Raw genomic sequence first — 19,106 nt, forward strand, 5'->3', positions numbered from 1 at the left:
GGCAAAAACCTCAGTGATTCAAAGAAATGGCCGTTCCTTTTGTCAATCAGAAAGACTGAGGCACAACGAACAGAACCAATTTGACAACGTTTTCTAGACCACCTTGTGTCACTTGTGTTGGTCTCAAGAAAATATTGTATGGGTGTTTTGTTATGGAGCTGGGGAAAAAACTTCTACGGAGACATAACAAAGCTTGCAACCTCTTCACAAAAAACAGAATCAGAGTTATTCAACAAGAGAAATAATCTAATCCAATCTGTTAACTCAGATTGGAAGAGAGGATGTAGATTGACATATTTAGATCTAATTTTAGCAAATTTAGTAATAGCTGGTGAGCCAATGTTTCAACTACGTTAGAATTACAGCTACATAACCTTTTAGATTTTTCCGGGTTATTAAACCTGCCATGTTGTAAGGCAGATGGCATGACATTAAATCTAGCAATTGCGAAGGCTCCCCTTGAGTAGGGGTTAGTTAGAAAATATAAGTAGTAGGCCATGCAACCCTGATCAAATGGGATTAAAAATTGTGTGGGAGAGCAAGTTCTTTCAGCTGCTAGATATAGTTCCTCAAATTCCCAATCTAAGAGTCGGTCTTTGAGTAGTTTGTACGCTTCTGAGCAGGAAAGAGAGTAGAGTGATTCAAGAGTCAATCCAATAGATACAATTTTATTTTCAATCAGAGAAAACCAGGGGTTAGCCTGTGTGTCTGGGAGTATTAAGGAAACAGGGGAATGTTCAGATGGAAGAGAATGAAGACGCACCCAAAATCTAACGGCTCTAAGCCAGGCTTTAAGTTCCAAGGAATTTTTCCCAAGTTCCAAACATAGGGCTGCGTAGGGTGCATTTTTAAAGCTAGGGACACCACATTTTCAGGGCCTCATCCACAGAGACTGTCCCAGTGATGTCACCCAAGTTCGGTGAAGTTTGATTCAGGGGGGCCAAAGTAATGGACACCCAAGGTGGGTGCCCCTTCCCCCATTTTTTCCAATGGGAGTTAACAGGAGATGGTATCATCAGGACAGCCTCTGGAAGGTACCAAGAAATTTTGGTGCTACTAGCTTTAAAATTGCGCCCGTGACAGGCACCCCAAGAAATTGCCCAGACTCTCTGCTGTGCAGTGTTTTGGCTCCATTGTAGCCAATGGAGAATTTCTGAGTGTGTAAACGGGCTGCACATTTTTCAAGGTAGAGACACCAGACTTTCAAGGTGGCTCCAGGAGGCTCTCTTGGCAATAGCATCAAGGCTTGGCGAACTTTGCTTCTGGGGGGTTCAATTTTATGAGCCCCCAAAAGGCTTATTTTGTTTCCCCACTCCTACACATGAAGCCTGCTGGCTGGGTTGTGTGACAAATGCATTTATACTGCATTCAGGTTACAGGTGTGGAATCTGCCCTGAAAGAGTTTAGCCCTGGCCAGAGAAAAAAATGCAGTACTATAAATAGAGTCAGCCAGAGTGCTGAGGGTTCTTTTGCTTCTTGGCTTTTGCCTTTTAGTCTTTTTGGTTCCTTCGGGTACGTTTTGTGGCAGAGTGAGGAGATTCAGCCAGAATCTCTCACTGCTGTTGGTCTAAAACCCCGAGGCTGGTGGAGAGCAAACCGCCACTCAGGTGTTTTGAGGGAAACCTCTGAAAAGACAAAAGTCTGTCCTCCAAGTTAACACCAGTCTTGGGAGGCCCAGTCCAGTGGCAGCGAGGTAACTTTGGATTGTGGGAGAGGGAGGCATGTGTGCCTGAATCCCACAGGGTGTAGACTGGGTGTGTTATTTAATGGTGAGGTACAGTGGACTGAAGTCTGTCTTAAGAGGGAGTGTGAAACCTCCAAAGTAACATCTTACTAAAGTAAATCTTTTATGAGGAAAAATCTTAACTAAAGTGACACCTGTGAGTGTTCATGTATGTTTTGAAACTGAAGTGAAGTGCCAGTAACATCTCGGCAGCCGTTAAGCTCTAAAACAATCTTTCTCTGAACCCAACATGCTTATATCCTCTCAAGTTACCTGAGAAGCCACTTTTAAGCCAGAAAATAAACATTTCAAGGTTTTGTTCATTTAAACTTGTTCCAGTCTTTATTTTTCTGTCTGTGTCTGTGTCCCCCAGAAAAGGGTGGTGTCCGTTAAAATCAGTTTTTGTGGGCTATAGTAAAGTTTAAATTGGTGGCAGCGAAAAAACAAACTAATTACTAGGAAGGTTCCTAAACAGCTGACAGGAATCCTTCCTAATAGAGCAGAAGTAACGGCCCTTACTTTACAATTGGCGGCAAGCGGCGGGATACGTGTAACATCAAAATCCAGTTCCCAACACGCTGAAGAAAGCCCATTTTATTTTATTTTATTCTTTTCCTGATTTTTGTGAGGTAAAAGCAGTGATATTTTCCTCCCACAAATGGCACCACCGAAAGGCTGAAAAGTAGGAGCTGAGGGGAAGGCTCAAGAGACTGGTGAAACTGTGGTAACACAGGAGGAAGAGCCATGCAGGACACAGACAATTTCTCTAGAGTTAGAGAAGTTGAAAATACAACTGGAAATGAGGAAAATTGAAGCTGAAAATGCTAAAATTGCCTCAGAGAATGAGAAAGCCAGGATAGCTTCTGAGAATGAGAAAGCTAAGATGGAAGCTGAAAAGGCTAGAATGGCGTTTGAAAAAGAAATACAACTGGCTAGGCTTTAGGCAGAGAGAGAGAGGGAAAAAGACCTGAGAGAAAGTGAACAGAGAGAAAAACAGGCAGAAAGTGAACGGAGAGATAAACGGGCAGAGAGAGAAAAAGAGCGGGAAACTGAGTTGGCCAGAATGGCCCATGAAAAAGAAATGTATCAGTTGCGAGCTACACTGCCCAACCCCCACCGTGCGAGTGTAGAAGTTACCTCAGCTGAACATAAGAAATTCCCTAAGTATCAGAAAGGGGATAATGTGGAGGCTTATTTAGCCAGTTTTGAAAGGATTTGTCTGGACTTGCAAATCCCTGAACAAAGGAGAATGTCCACCCTGCGTCCATTATTGTGTGGAGTTTTAAGTGAGGTGTATGCAGATCTCAGAGATGAAGAGATTGCCAACTACAATCTCTTCAAAGAAAGAGTAAAACTGAGATTTGGTTTAACCCCTGAACAAAGCAGAAAAGCCTTCAGGGAAATAAAGCACAAGCCAGGAGAAACTTACTCCCAATTAGGTTGTCGCATGGACAAAGCCCTTGATAGGTGGGTGGAAGGGAGCAAAGTTAAAACCTTTGAGGAGCTGAAACGTCTTTTTAGTTTGGAACAGTTTTACAAGCAGGTTCCATATCAATTACGTTGGTTCCTAAAAGACAAGTGGCTAAAAACCGTGGCAGAAGTCGCTGAACTGCTAGATGACATAGAGGGAGACATAAAGGGCGTTGTATTCCCAAATCCCTATAAGAGACAGCAGGAATGGAGGCCTAAAGAGAAAACTGGCCCGTACGACAACCCTGTGAGGAGGACCACTCCAGCCCAAACTAAAGGGGGAGGAGTTATTTGTTTTTACTGCCATGAAGAGGGCCATGTCAGGACCAACTGCCCTAAGTTAGAAAAGCCTAAAATTACCACAGCTCCCAAACCTGTCAAAATCATTAAGAGGAGTGAAACGGTCACTCATGATGTTACCCCGACTGGGGCTACCGAGGCTCAATCCACAGAGAAACCTGCACAGATCCTGCAGATCTGGAGGGTTGAGGAAGACCTTGATAAAGACTGTTTAGAAGCCATTAAAATTAATGGGGGAAAGCTGACAGGATTAAGGGACATAAGAACATAAGATCATAAGAACTAGCCTGCTGGATCAGACCAGAGTCCATCTAGTCCAGCATTCTGCTACTCGCAGTGGCCCACCAGGTGCCTTTGGGAGCTCACATGCAGGATGTGAAAGCAATGGCCTTCTGCTGCTGCTGCTGCTCCTGAGCACCTGGTCTGCTAAGGCATTTGCAATCTGAGATCAAGGAGGATCAAGATTGGTAGCCATAGATTGACTTCTCCTCCATAAATCTGTCCAAGCCCTTTTTAAAGCTATCCAGGTTAGTGGCCATCACCACCTCCTGTGGCAGCATATTCCAAACATAAGAACATAAGAACATAAGAACAAGCCAGCTGGATCAGACCAAAGTCCATCTAGTCCAGCTCTCTGCTACTCGCAGTGGCCCACCAGGTGCCTTTGGGAGCTCACATGTAGGATGTGAACGCAATGGCCTTCTGCGGCTGTTGCTCCCGATCACCTGGTCTGTTAAGGCATTTGCAATCTCAGATCAAAGAGGATCAAGATTGGTAGCCATAAATCGACTTCTCCTCCATAAATCTATCCAAGCCCCTTTTAAAGCTATCCAGGTTAGTGGCCATCACCACCTCCTGTGGCAGCATATTCCAAACACCAATCACACGTTGCGTGAAGAAGTGTTTCCTTTTATTAGTCCTAATTCTTCCCCCCAGCATTTTCAATGAATGCCCCCTGGTTCTAGTATTGTGAGAAAGAGAGAAAAATTTCTCTCTGTCAACATTTTCTACCCCATGCATAATTTTATAGACTTCAATCATATCCCCCCTCAGACGTCTCCTCTCCAAACTAAAGAGTCCCAAACGCTGCAGCCTCTCCTCATAAGGAAGGTGCTCCAATCCTTCAATCATCCTCGTTGCCCTTCTCTGCACTTTTTCTATCTCTTCGATATCCTTTTTGAGATGTGGCGACCAGAACTGAACACAGTACTCCAAGTGCGGTCGCACCACTGCTTTATATAAGGGCATGACAATCCTTGCAGTTTTATTATCAATTCCTTTCCTAATGATCCCCAGCATAGAGTTTGCCTTTTTCACAGCTGCCATGCATTGAGTTGACATTCCCATGGAACTATCAACTAAGATGCCCAAATCCCTTTCCTGGTCTGTGACTGATAGCACTGACCCCTGTAGCGTGTATGTGAAGTTTGGATTTTTTGCCCCTATGTGCATCACTTTACATTTAGCTACATTGAACTGCATTTGCCATTTCTTAGCCCACTCACCTAATTTATCAAGGTTCACTTGGAGCTCTTCGCAATCCTTTGTGGTTCTTACCACCCTACATAATTTGGTATCATCTGCAAACTTGGCCACCACACTACCCACCCCTACTTCCAGGTCATTTATGAATAAGTTAAAGAGCACCGGTCCCAAAACGGATCCTTGGGGGACACCACTCCCTACATCTCTCCATTGTGAGAACTTCCCATTTATACCCACCCTTTGTTTCCTGTTCCTCAACCAGTTTTTAATCCATAGGAGGACTTCCCCTCTTATTCCTTCATTGCTGAGTTTTCTCAACAGTCTCTGGTGAGGAACTTTGTCAAAAGCCTTTTGGAAATCCAAGTAGACAATGTCCACTGGTTCCCCCTTATCCACATGTCTGTTTACACCCTCAAAGAACTCTAGTAAGTTTGTAAGACAGGATTTGCCTCTACAAAAGCCATGCTGACTCTTCCTCAGCAGGTCTTGCTTTTCAACATGTTTAATAATTTTATCTTTAATGATAGATTCTACTAATTTACCAGGAACAGATGTCAAACTGACTGGCCTGTAATTTCCCGGGTCCCCCCTAGACCCTTTCTTAAAGATTGGTGTGACATTGGCCATCTTCCAGTCTTCAGGGATGGAGCCTGATTTCAGGGATACGTTGCATATTAATGTGAGAACATCAGCAATTTCATGCTTGAGCTCTTTAAGAACTCTTGGATGAATGCAATCTGGGCCAGGGGATTTGGTAGCATTTAGTTTATCAATGGCTGCCAGAACTTCTTCCTTGTCTACCACTATCTTCGCTAGTTCCTCGGATTCACCTCCTAAGAAGCTTGGTTCAGGTGCAGGAATTTTCCTCACCTCCTCTTGGGTGAAGACAGATGCAAAGAATTCATTCAGCTTCTCTGCAATCTCCCTGTCATCTTTTAGCACACCTTTTGTTCCTTCATCATCTAATGGGCCTACCGCTTCCCTAGCTGCCTTTGTGTTCACATAGCCGGGAGCAGGTGCAGAAAAACACCCTCAGCTCCCAGCCTCTTTTCGCTCACCACCCATTCCCCCCCGTTCACTTGTGTATAAGTCAAGGGGAGCTTTTTTCAGCACAAAAAAAGTGTGCTGAAAAAGTAGACTTATACGCGAGTATATAAGGTATCTATCGGTGTATGTAGGTTGTCCTGTATACTGTGTGGACCAATTGTTGGTTTGGTTTGCGGATGAGTAAGACATCTAGAAATTGTAGTTTCCCCTCATTTTCTTTTTCCATAGTAAATTGGATGTTAGGGTGGATATTGTTAGTATGGTCCAAAAACTTGTTTAGTTCTTCTTCTCCGTGGCTCCAAATTGTGAATGGGTCATCCATATGACAAAACCATATAGGGGGCTTTTTTGGTGCTGTTTCCTGGCCTTGTTCCAAAGAATTCCACTTCAGCCTAAGGTGAAGAACCTCCATCCAAATGAATTAGTCATCTTATCTTTTGGGCAGTACATACAATAAGGGCCAGAGAACCACTTTTGCTGCTCTGAATTCCAGGGAGGAAGGGCAGGATATCAGTGCAACATCAAAAGAAATATAAATGCAACATCGAAAGAAAGAACATTGAAAGAACATCGAAATATAAATGCAACATCGAAAGAACACTGGATCCTGCACACTCTAGTGACTGGAAGAACCAGTTGAAGATCCCAGAAAATTTAGGAGAAGAGCATGTTGACACTCTTCTAATTCCCCAAATTATACACCCAAGGCATTTCTCCTTGGCATGTGTCTGGGAGGCCAAAGATCCAGTAAGCCATTAATCAAAGAGTCATGAAATTGTTTTTAAACCCAAAATGCTGAAATAACAAACACTGTTACTATTCGTGACAATACACCTCCTTGTTCTAGTATCTTTGTCAGCTATCAGACTTGAGTGGGAAGTCATTACAGATCATGCTGACCAACTCAATAAATATATGTGGGTTTGTTTATTTATTTATTTATTTATTTATTTATTTATTTATTTATTTATTTAAACATTTACACCTTGCCCAACCCCCATACGGTTCAGGGCGGCTTACAATGGCATAAAGCCTAAAATCATACATAAAATTCATATAATCAATAAAAACAAATCATAAAACCATTTAAAACAATCCAGCTAAATACTCCAGATGGCGAGACACATTGGGCCTTTCCCCACTTTTCCCTCGGCTGCTAACGCTGCATGCAATTCCCAGCGTGCGGCATCCCTGGCGCGCGCCTTGGTGTTCCAGGGTCATCAGAGTGCGGGGTCATCAAAAGGCGGCCTTTACAAGAGCGCCAGGGATGCCTCGCGCTGAGGGGGCACGACAACGGCAGCGTCGGGGTGGCTGCGCTGTCGCCGCCCCTCTCGTGGGGAGTGCCGGGGGACCCCACGCTACTCTCCTCAAGTAGCGCGGGGCTTAAGGTAAGTGGGGAAAGGCCCATTGTTTCTCCCATGGGAGGCTCAGGGGAAATATCATAATTGGGAAGCATCAAGCTGGCTTGGGGGAAAGGCCTGGAGGAACAGCTCTGTTTTAGAAGCCCTGTGGAATTGGGCCATGCTCTGCAGGGCCCTGATGTTTCTTGGCAGCATGTTTCACCAGACCGGGGCCAGGGCTGGAAAGGCCCTGACCATCGTTACAGCCAGCCGGATATCCCTCAGGCCTGGAACCACCAGTAGATTCTCCTCTGCCAAGTGGACAGGTCTCTGAGGCCGATATTGGGAGATGGGGTCCTGCAAGGCCGCTTATAGACTTATAGGTTAACATCAGAACTTTGAAGATAATTCGGTACTCAACAGGCAGCCAGTGTAGACATTCTCGGACCAGTGTTATATGATCTTTGCTGGCTGCTCCTGTAGGCAGCCTCGCAGCTGCATTTTGGATGAATTTTAATTTCCAGATCAGCCACAAAGGTGGGCAAGCATGGAGCAAGTTGCAGTAATCTAGCGTGGAGGTGACTGTTGCATGGATGGCTGCGGCGAGGTCAGACTGGGAGAGGTAGAGGGCCAACTGCCTAGCCTGGTGAAGGTGGAAAAATGCAGTCTGTTCTGTTCTTGTGACCTGGTCCTCTAATGAAAGGGTAGAGTCCAAGGTCATGCCAAGACTCTTCACTGATGAGGCCGCATGGAGGGCCTGACCATTTACGGCTTGCAGTTGGAAGTTCCCAGCCTCTCACCCTGACCCAACCTCAGGATCTCCATCTTTGCTGGATTAAGTTTTAGTCTGCTTGTTTTCAACCAGCCAGCTACATCTTCTAAATCAGTGTTTCCCAACCTTTTCGACGTCGCGGTACACTTGACCTCGCTCTTCATATCTCAGGGTACCCTTGAGGTTCATTTGATTTTTTTTTGCATTTTTAAGAGTGTTTTTTTCGGTTTTTGGCCTGTGGGGGGGAGGAGTGACAAGCAGGGGGAGGGGAGGGGAGGGGAAGGAAAGCAGCGTTGACAGCTGCATTGTTTGTTTGCCTAAATTCGGCATGGATTGGGGGGATTTAAAGGGAGAGCTCCCTTTACATCTACCCCCCAATCCACAACGAATTTAGGCAAATAAAACAATGCTGTTTTTCAGTGTTGTTTAAAGGGAGCCCATGAGGCTTCCAACCCCCCTCAAAATCCATTTGATTCTGGGGGGGTGGGGTCAGGCGGTAGCATTGCCATGGTACCCCTGGGACGTGCTCATGGTACCCCAGGTTACCACGGAACCCTGGTTGGGAATCACTGTTCTAAATGATGCTGGAAAGCATCAGGGGTGGATTTCGGCTGACCCTCCATTGTAAGGATGTTGGATATCATCAGCGTATTATTGGCACTGTAAACCATAGCTCTGTACCAACTCGGCCAGGGGTCACATGAAGAGGTTAAATGACATCGAGGAATGGATGGCTCCTTGTGGCACCCGACACCTGATGTTGCTTGGATACATCCCCTCCCGGATATCATCTGCAGTCTCCAGCCCTGGAGGAAAGAGGTCATCCAGTGCAAGGCTGTCCCTCTAACTCCAGCGTCAGCAAAGCGGTGGACCAGAAGTTCATGGTCTATTTTGTCAAATGCTGTGGTAAGATCTAATAATACCATCAGTGCAGACCCACCTTGATCTGGTTGGAGCCGGAGCTCAGCCACAATAGTGAGCAGCACAGTTTCCGACCAGCAAAATTGCCCCCAGACACCAAAGACTGCTGTAGACCCATGGGGTCGACTTGAGGTGTGCCCAGTGAGCACTGGTTTCTGCAGGCCTCCCCACCTCTATCAGAGGCCAGCCTTGAGTTGAGAGGCACTTCAATGGGCTCATGGCAGGAGCAGCAGTGGCATAGGAGGTTAAGAGGTCGTGTATCTAATCTGGAGGAACCGGGTTTGATTCCCAGCTCTGCCGCCTGAGCTGTGGAGGCTTATCTGGGGAATTCAGATTAGCCTGTACACTCCCACACACGCCAGCTGGGTCACAGCTTCTCAGAGCTCTCTCAGCCCCACCTACCTCACAGGTTTTTGGTTGTGAGGGGGGAAGGGCAAGGAGATTGTAAGCCCCTTTGAGTCTCCTGCAGGAGAGAAAGGGGGGATATAAATCCAAACTCCTCCTCCTCCTCCTCCTCCTCCTCCTCCTGGCCTGGTGCTGGCTTCTGCTGGACTCTCCACCTTTATTGGAGGCCGGTCTCTGATAGACCGGACCCCAACTCCATTGGCCAGGTGCTGAGCGGGGGCGGGGGGACATGGACAGGAGCATGGGGGCACAGGGGCAGGGATGGGGGAGGCCCCCGGAGAAGGTGTTGCCCCTGGATATCATTTCCTTCTGATACCCACTGTAAATTAGTGTCTTGATTCCTCGTTGTGAGTACGCCGCCAAATTCGCTCCAGTCGTCTCAGTTCGTGTTTAGTCCTCCTCAGCTCCTCAGTATACCAAGATGCTGATTTGGATGTGGGATGTAGAGGATGCCATGGTGCAACAATTCCAGTTGCTTTAGAGAGCTTCGTTTCTCAGCTTCCTACCAGCTCTTTGAGAGAGTGATCAATAGGTGATGACTCTTGCAGGATGTTCTGGAACCCCTTGGGGTCCATAAGTCTTCACGGGCAGGCCCAAATATGTGACTTCCTGTGTTATTCTGCAGTGTCGTAACTCCCATTGGGCAAAGTGGGCAGATGCCCAGGGGCCCCCCTTGTGATGGGCACCAAAAATGCCGGTTCGTTTGTGGGGTTTTTTCTATTTTCAGTGTTTTTTCTGTTTTTGGCCTGCAGGGGGTGCAGTTTTTAGTCTAGAAGCACCACAATTTCAGAGATTTTTCGGGAGACTCTCCTGATGCTATCACCCAGGTTTGGTGAGGTTTGGTTCAGGGAATCCAAAGTTATGGACTCTCAAAGGGGTGCCCCATCATCCAGTCTCCAGATGATACCCTGCATTTTTGGGCCTATACGTCCAAAACTGCGCCCCCTGCAGGAGCATCCCAGAAATTGGCCCAAGAATCTTTGTTCTTCATTGAGTTTTCTGCATTGCTTTCAAGGGGGGGTGCAGGCTGTGGGGGGCACATTTCTGAAGGCACAGTCTCAAAACTTTCAGGGTCTCATCAGGAGACTGCCCTGATGATAACCCCCAGGTTTGGTGCAGTTTGGTTCAGGGGGGCCAAATTATGGACCCTCAAAGGGTCCATTCTAAGGAGACGGGGCTATCCTTTTGAGGGTCCATAACTTTGGACCTCCTGAACCAAAATGCACCAAACTTGGGGGGTAGTATCAGGACAGGGTAGTATCAGGACAGTCTCCTGATGATACGCTGAAATTTTGATGCTGATATGTCTAAAAATGCACCCCCTGCAGGCACCAATGACCTGGCACAAAAAATTTTTTTGGTTGTGGTGGGGTGGCCCCCCCATTGGAGGGGGGGAACATTAAACTCAGGTTTTTTCCCAGAGCTCCAGTTTGTCTCATTATGCCCCTGTTATCCTCAGCCCAGATATCAACTCAATACTTGGTGATTGGGGTTTGGAATATGCTGCCACAGGAGGTGGTGATGGCCACTAACCTGGATAGATTTAAAAGGGGCTTGGACAGATTTATGGAGGAGAAGTCGATTCATGGCTACCAATCTTGATCCTCTTTGATCTGAGATTGCAAATGCCTTAGCCGACCAGGTGCTCAGGAGCAGCAGCAGCAGAAGGCTGTTGCTTTCACATCCTGCATGTGAGCTCCCAAAGGCACCTGGTGGGCCACTGCGAGTAGCAGAGAGCTGGACTAGATGGATTCTGGTCTGATCCAGCTGGCTTGTTCTTATGTTCTTACTTGGTATGATTCAACGAAAAGGTTGCTTGGAAACTGATCTACTCTCTGATACATCTGTGGGTAAAAAATGAAACAAAACAGTAAATAAGAAGAATCCACTTTGCTTTACACACCTAAAGTTGACAGTGAAATTCTCAGGAGGGCAAGTGTGCTGAGGGACGTACAATGGCTAAAGTGGCATCAAATGAATGAACAGAAGAAGGATCCCAAGTCAGGGGCTGTTACAGGGAGGCTAGGTTGAAAAAGAGTGGCTTGTTCAGGGTTCCTCAGTGGCAGAGTGGACATTAGACCCTGGGACTGCTAAATCCTAGCCCACGTTTCTAAATATGACACCACAATAGCTTTAAGTTCTCCTAAATGTCAAGGCTGTGCCGAGAAGCAAGAAGCTCTTTTCTGGTTCCTCCTTTGGAACATGGGGTAATTTTACAAAATGGGTCATTGTTTTGGCAGGACTTTTGCCTGAGATTCAGCCCCAGGGAGACTGAGTGGGTTCTTAAAGCACCTGGAGGCTTCAGTGTGCATCATCCCTTTGGAAAGCTACTTCAGCGGAGCTTTGAAAAGGACTGTGGATGAGTCCTCTCTGTCAATAGTGAGGCAGGAGATGCTGTGCAGAAGAGGACTGGCAAAGGGCCCAACTAGGTGCTGGGACATGCATCCTCTGAGCCTTCTCCTCTTTGCTGCTTTCTTGCCGACTGTTTGGCTGATGGACCTGAAGGCGCTGGATGAATTCGTGAACCTTCCTGACCCCCACTACAACTATACCCTCATTGACAGGGAGATTTCGCCCTATTATGACATGCTAACCTACTATGATACAATCAACATGACTTCCCAGAAGTGGCTGGATAGTAAGTACTAATTCAAGGAATGATATTTTGACAGCTTTTGGAGTGAGTCCTGGGGCGAGGGGTGTGTGTGTGGGGGAGGGGACTCCAGGCTGTCCTCCTTCCCTATCCCTGAAGCGGGATCCTTGCAATCTACAGCAAGACCAGATGATGGGGTGTGGGTGGGCTGGTTCTGCTGCTAGACTCCGCACAAGAAAGGAGAAAGTTGCCGCCCTCCCATTCCTCTCCCTGCTGCCAGGGCTGTTCTCTTTGGCCTTTCCCTCAGGCCCACAGTGCACTCTGCTGTCAGCCATTCTGCCCTCCTTCTCGATCACACCAAGCTGGCTGGTAACGGAGGCTGCACTGGACTCTGAGAATCAAAACTAAATAAACTGAACACAGCCCAACCCTGATTCCTTTTTTAATTTGTAAAACTACCGTGGTGTTCCCATGAAATTATTTCTGAACACCTGCCAACCTCACCCTGACTTGAGTACTTTTTTAGCCTGCAAGCAAAGAGGACTAATTCATTTGGAGGGGGGATTTCACCCTAGGCTGCAATAGATTTTTTTAATGGAAAAACTGTCCCCCCCCCCAAAAAAAGAAAGCTTACAAGCTCAGCCTCATGGTTTTCAAAACTCAGTCCTGGGCTGCAGTTTGTTTGTTTGTTTATTCTTCTAAAAGACTCAACTACAATTAAGTGTTATTCAAATCCTCAGGCCAAATGTTCTTGGGGCAGGTTTCCTGCAACCCTGTCATCTTAAAGTGTGAAGATTTGCCTGAGCTCTTGCTATGGAGGGAGGCCTCCCACAGGCTGATACAGTAGCAGGAGGAATTAAAGATCTGCCACCGCTGTCCCTTGCTGACGGCAATGGGTAGCTCTTATTCCTAAACCTGCCCGTTGTGATTGGCAGGTTGTACCTAGAAGCGATGTAGTGATGTTGGCAACTTCACCAACTTCAAACGTCTCCCATGTCTTCACATCCCAACCTGGAAACCCGACTCAAACCCCCTGGAAGCCACTTTCCAGGTGAAGTCTGGTCAAGAAGCACAGTGGTGGCCAATTCCAGGGAATTTACACAGGGAATATACACAGGGAATTTTCCTTCATTTGATCCCACTTCTACTGGGGGTAGGCCAGACAGTGCTGACTGATGCAGTAGCTTTTATCAGGCCAGATGCAGCTGCATGTTCACTGAGTGGTCCCCGTTGCTCTCCCGTTGGACCCTTTTCTCATTTTTTCACGTTGCGCTCCCACACTCCAGCCCCAACTCACTACTCTGCCCACCTGCCCATCCCCCTTCCCACAGCTCTGCCTCCCCACCACTTTGTCCTCCCACCCGTTCTTTTCCCACATCACTCGCCGTCTGGCCACTCCCCAGACAGTCCACCCTCTGAAGCGCTGCCACCACCTGCCTTCTGCAGCAGCCCCCTCCCCCTCCTGGCACTGCTCAAGTGATGGTGGAGAGAACTCCATCCCACCCACCTGGCTGAAATGTTGGGGAGTAGTGGGGATCCTCCTCCCACACCTCTTCACCACTCTGCCCTCCTTTTCACCTGCTTCCCAACCCTCTTCCTGTTCCTACCGGCAGTGTCACCACTTCCTTGATCAGGCTGCAGCTTTTCATTTGCAGGCAACACTTTGCTGTTCTGAGTGGAATTCAATGGCCCCTCCATTTATTTTAATTTTGGTATTTCTTCTGAAAACTGGGTTTTTCTCTGGGTTTATGTGCGAATTGTCTTCTCAGAGACTGGCTCCATCAAGATTGGTCAGGTTCAAAATTAGATATGCTTCTACTAAGGGGCCACAAAGAACTGCCTACTCACATATGAACCTTTCAGACCATTAACATCATCTTCCAAGTTTCTGCTTCAAATGCCCTTCCTCATGAAATTAGGCGAGGGGTCTCTTGAAGTGGGCGGCTGTGGCACTTTCTTCGGGGATTTTCATCTTTCTCTTTCTGTCACTGCCCACAGCTCAGTTCTTTTAAGGTTTTTTTCTGATATTTTCTGAAAGTTCCCTCTGTTCAAACCTGTGTTTTAAAGGCTCTTTTTTATGCATTAAATACGGTATGTGTTTTTAGTTTAGTTTTCATTGTTTTTATATGATCGTTGTTGTCTTTAATTATTGGCTGCTTCGATTGCCCTCATTGGGCAGAAAGGTGACGTTCAGCTTTTGTTTATGATGATAATATGAACATGATGATGGTGATGGTGGTCTTGAATGGAAAATTCTGCATTTCTTTTTCTCAGAATGTGAAGTGGATAAAATGGTCTGGAGCCATAAACTGAAGACTGCTGTGCCACAATTTGACAGTCGAAAAATATCCATTCCAGAATCTTGCCTACTTATGATCACAACTGATCAAAATGATGGATTCATTTTAGATGATGTTTTTACATTTCTAGCCCTTACACACAGCTGTGGGAGCAAAATCGTATGTGCACAGGGTCACTAAGTGGGAAAAATCATTTTATCTTTGCTTGGGACAGCTGCTCTTGTGCTGCGGGTGGAGATGAGTGCTCCCAGCATCAGAATGAAGAACCATGACAAATGCAGATGCCCTAAACATATGCATGTTTGAATGTTGTTTGTAAATTTCTCTCTTGCTACTCCTCTAAGGAGGTTACATGGGCATATGGAATTCCAATCCCTCCTCCATTTCATTCTCCCTACAACCATTTGAGGTAGTTGAGTGTGAGAAAGATTGACTAACCTGGGGATTAAGTCTTTCCTACATAAGTAATTCAAATCAAAATGGTGGAATACAATGTAATTGTAAATATAATTAAAACAGGAGTTTGACGGTCATAACCTAATCTATCTAGGGACCAGTTGAGATGGTTTCATGTTACTTCAAATTATCTTGTTTCCAGCTGTCTTTTTCTCAGAACCCTTCTTCAATTTAAAGTCCAGAACCTGAGAGCTCATGTTATACTCTATATGCAAGTGACTGTGGTTTCCCTGCAGGGCTGTAGCTGTGATGAGTGGGGCTCTTCCGCAGCCTCTCACCTTCTATGTAAGTACCGAAGACCTTATCTGTGCTGAAAGTTCCCTCTGACTTCCCAGCTGAAAAGGCACTACTCTGTTGGGAAGGGCCCAGCTTCTCTATCCTGACTGATCCAACATTTATGTTTCTTTCTTTTTTGCTTCTGTGCCAGGATGATCCTTTAAGATGCAAGAACATCACTGGATATGATATAGTTGCATGTTCATGGCGGATGTTCATGAATAACACGATTGCCCCCGCGCACGTTCTTGTGCAGTTCCCAATTGTCAAGGTAATTGCAAAAGTATGATCGTCGCCCCGAGCCGTCACTGGTAAAGGTGGCGTAGGTGCTGAACGGAGAGCGAGCAGGCATACCCCTAAGTTCTCCAAGAGAGCCTGTCAGACTTATTCTCACTGTCCCCTCTGAGGGAACACTGATTAACACTGTAAGGAGATTTCACTTTTCCCTCCAAAATCTGTTTAGTCTAGACAAGCTGGATTGGGCATTCTTTAAAAGACTCCATGAGACTTGTTAACAAGTTAATAAAGATGGGATGCTTATTTACAGATTTATAAGAATATAAGTTTCAGAGAAAATAAGTTAAGCTCCCCCCCCCACCCGGCAGAAATACTTTGATTAATCTTTAGTTACCGACAGTCCTAAGTTAAATACCTTTGTTGTTACAAACAGGTTTTTGACTCAATTTTAATAAAATTTCCTTCACTAAGAAGAAGAGTTGGAAGAGACGAGTTGGCTTTATACCCCCCCTTTCTCTCCTGTAAGGAGACTCTAAAGGGCTGACAATCTCCGTTCCCTTCCCCCCCTCACAACAAATACCCTGTGAGGTAGGTGGGTCTGAGAGAGCTCCGAAGAAGTTTGACTAGCCCAAGGTCACCCAGCTGCCGTGTGTTGGAGTGCACAGGCTAATCTGTATTCCACAGATAAGCCTTCACAGCTCGAGTGGCAGAGCGGGGAATCAAACCTGATTCCTCCATATTAGAATGCATCTGCTCTTAAACACTACACCACTGCTGCTCCCTAAACTACTTTGTTCAGGGAAATCTTCCTTTCACAGATGCATATACTTAGATATCCTACTCCTACTCTACTAAAGAAGAAGCACACTGGGCTTCACAGAGCAGGCTCTGGGGTATCCCACCAGGATCCCACTCCTGACTCTGCTTATAAAATAACACACACCCTCAGAGACTCTATGGCTCGTATCTAGGTGTTTTCTCTGCAAATATCTATAACCAGCCCTCCATGTGTTTTGTTTCTGTGATTATTTTTTTGTTTGGATTAAGGCTCAGGTTTTCCACCGCTGGCTTTCCCAGTCCTTCACCAGAAACCGGTTATCTAGTCTTTTGTGAAGCAAAGTTCTCACTCTCTCTGCTATGAGAACTCTTTCTCTCTGGTCTCTCCTGTCCCTTTCTGGCCTACAAAAACACCCTCTGTCTTTTCTAGGGTTGGTCAATACCAGCCAGATTCGTTCCAATTCGGATTCAGCCCAAATTCGGATCAATGGGTTCGGATTGGCCGAATTCCGAACCTTGCAGATTTGGACTGGGCCGAATCTGTGGGAAAATCTGGGAATTTTGGGTTTGTTTTATTTTTTGGGTGTTTTTCCACGTTCCGGCCTGCAGGGGGTGCATTTTTGACATATTGTTTCCAATGGGAACTAAGGAGATTGGGGCTACCCCTTTGAAGGTCCATAACTTTGTCCCCCCGATCCAAACTTCACCAAACTTAGGGGGTAGCATAAGGACAGTCTCCTGATGATACCCTGAAATGTTGGTGCCAATATGTCAAAAATGCGCCCCCTGAAGGCACCCCCTGAAATTTGTCCAAGATTCTTTGTTCTACATTTACACAATCCATTGCTGTCAATGGGGAATTTCTGGGGGTGCCTGCAGGGGGTGCATTCTTAAGGCTAGCAGCACCAAACCTTCAGGGTATCACCTGGAGACACTCCTGATGACACCCCCCAAGTTTGGTGAAGTTTGGATCAGGGGGACCAAAGTTATGGACCCTCAAAGGGGGTGCCCCATCCCCCATTGTTTCCAATGGGAGCTAATAGGAGATGTGGCGACACCTTTGAGGGTCCATAACTTTGGCCCCCCTGATCCAAACTTCACCAAACCTGGGTAGTATCATCAGGAGAGTCTCCAGATGATACCCTGAAAGTTTGGTGCTGCTAGCTTTAAAAATTCTAGTTTGTGTTTTTCACCGCTCACTCACTCCAGCAGGCTTCATGTGGAGGAGGGGTGAAAAACACAAACTAGAATTTTTAAAGCTAGCAGCACCAAACCTTCAGGGTATCATTTGGAGACTGTCCTGATGATGCCCCCCAAGTTTGATGAAGTTTGGATCATGGGGGCCAAAGTTATGGACTCCCAAAGCGGTAGCCACTATTTTCTATTAGCTCCCATTGGAAACAATGGGGGATGGGGCACCCCCTTTGGGAGTCCATAACTTTGGCCCCCATGATCCAAACTTCACCAAACTTGGGGGGCATCATCAGGACAGTCTCCAGATGATACCCTGAAGGTTTGGTGCTGCTAGCCTTAAGAATGTGCCCCCTGCAGGCACCCCCAGAAATTTCCCATTGACAGCAATGGATTGTGTAGATGTAGAACAAAGAATCTTGGACAAATTTCTGGGGGTGCCTGCAGGGGGTGCATTTTTGACATATTGGCACCACAATTTCAGGGTATCATCAGGAGACTGTCCTGATGATACCCCCCAAAGTTTGGTGCAGTTTGGTTCAGGGGAGCCAAAGTTATGGACTTTCAAAGGTGTAGCCCCCATCCCCTATCAGCTCCCATTGGAAACAATGGGGGATAGGGGCACCCCTTTTGAGGGTCCATACCTGAACCAAACTGCACAAAGCTTGGTGGGTATCATCAGGACAGTCACCTGATGATACCCTGATAATTTGGTGCCTATACATCTAAAAATGCGTCCCATGCAGGCACCCCCAGAAATTTGTCCAAGATTTTTTGTTCTGCAGTGACTTAGCTGTATTGCTGTCAATAGGGAATTTCTGGTAGAGGGCTGTGAGGTGCACATTTCTGAAGGTATGGTCACAAAACTTTCAGGGTATCTTCAGGAGAGTCTCTGGATGACACCATCCAGGTTTGGGGAACTTTGCTTCAGGGGGTTCAATTCTATGGGACCCAAAAACGGTAGGGCTCATCTCCCACTGCCCCCTGAAGCAAAGTTCCCTGATGATACCCCCCAAAGTTTGGTGCAGTTTGGTTCAGGGGAGCCAAAGTTATGGACTTTCAAAGGTGTAGCCCCCATCCCCTATCAGCTCCCATTGGAAACAATGGGGGATAGTTGCACCCCTTTTGAGGGTCCATACCTGAACCAAACTGCACAAAGCTTGGTGGGTATCATCAGAACACTACCCTGATGATACCCTGAAATTTTGGTGCCGATATGTTTAAAAATGCACTCCCTGCAGGCCAAAACGTGAAAAAACACCAAATAAATAAAAACGCAATTCGGCTGGTGATCCAAACCTCATGGATTCGGATCTGATGGGATTCGGACAGCTCAGATTCGGCCCCAGCTCATCCGAATCTGTCCAAATCAGTGCAGATTTGGTCAAAATCCAGATTCGGACTGTCCGAATCTCCAACCCCAGTCCTTTCTAGACAGCTGGAGTCCCAGCCAGCCAATCAGGTGGAGCTCAGGGTTAACTCTTTACATTCCTTTTCTGTCAGAACTGCCCTTTAAAATTAAACCTTTCTTAAGCAGCCTGTCACAGTATCCCACCCCTTTGCCTGCACCAGAACTTAAGTCACAAGTTTCCCATTCTGTACAGCACAAATAAGACGTCACGAGGATGCAAAAAACATCATCTTGGGGAGGAAGTCCGTACAGCTTTTCTCCTAAAATGTTCTCATGACCTCCTTTTTTCTGCTTAAGCCATTCTGTCTTGAGGACGCTAAATAGCAGACTCATCTGCAACCTTCCTTTCTGTTGGACTGTGCAGAGCTCAGCAAACAAGTGATGTCTTATTGTTTCTGCCTG

At 46.4% G+C, this 19,106-nt stretch overlaps 2 protein-coding genes across 2 annotated transcripts in view; one reads left to right on the top strand and one right to left on the bottom strand.

The window, feature by feature from the left end:
• LOC125430514 (autocrine proliferation repressor protein A-like) overlaps nt 1-19,106 on the bottom strand; it is a 435,445-nt gene that overhangs the window by 251,677 nt on the left and 164,662 nt on the right. The window lies entirely within an intron of this gene.
• Nucleotides 14,422-19,106, top strand: part of LOC125431257 (autocrine proliferation repressor protein A-like) — a 315,545-nt gene continuing 310,860 nt past the window's right edge. Inside the window, exon 1 of the mRNA XM_048494024.1 lies at nt 14,422-14,515. The gene's annotated coding sequence lies outside the window, so the exon portion shown is untranslated. The remainder of the gene's footprint in view (nt 14,516-19,106) is intronic.

The sequence above is a fragment of the Sphaerodactylus townsendi genome, linkage group LG04, assembly GCF_021028975.2.
Source record: "Sphaerodactylus townsendi isolate TG3544 linkage group LG04, MPM_Stown_v2.3, whole genome shotgun sequence".
NCBI lineage: Eukaryota > Metazoa > Chordata > Lepidosauria > Squamata > Sphaerodactylidae > Sphaerodactylus > Sphaerodactylus townsendi.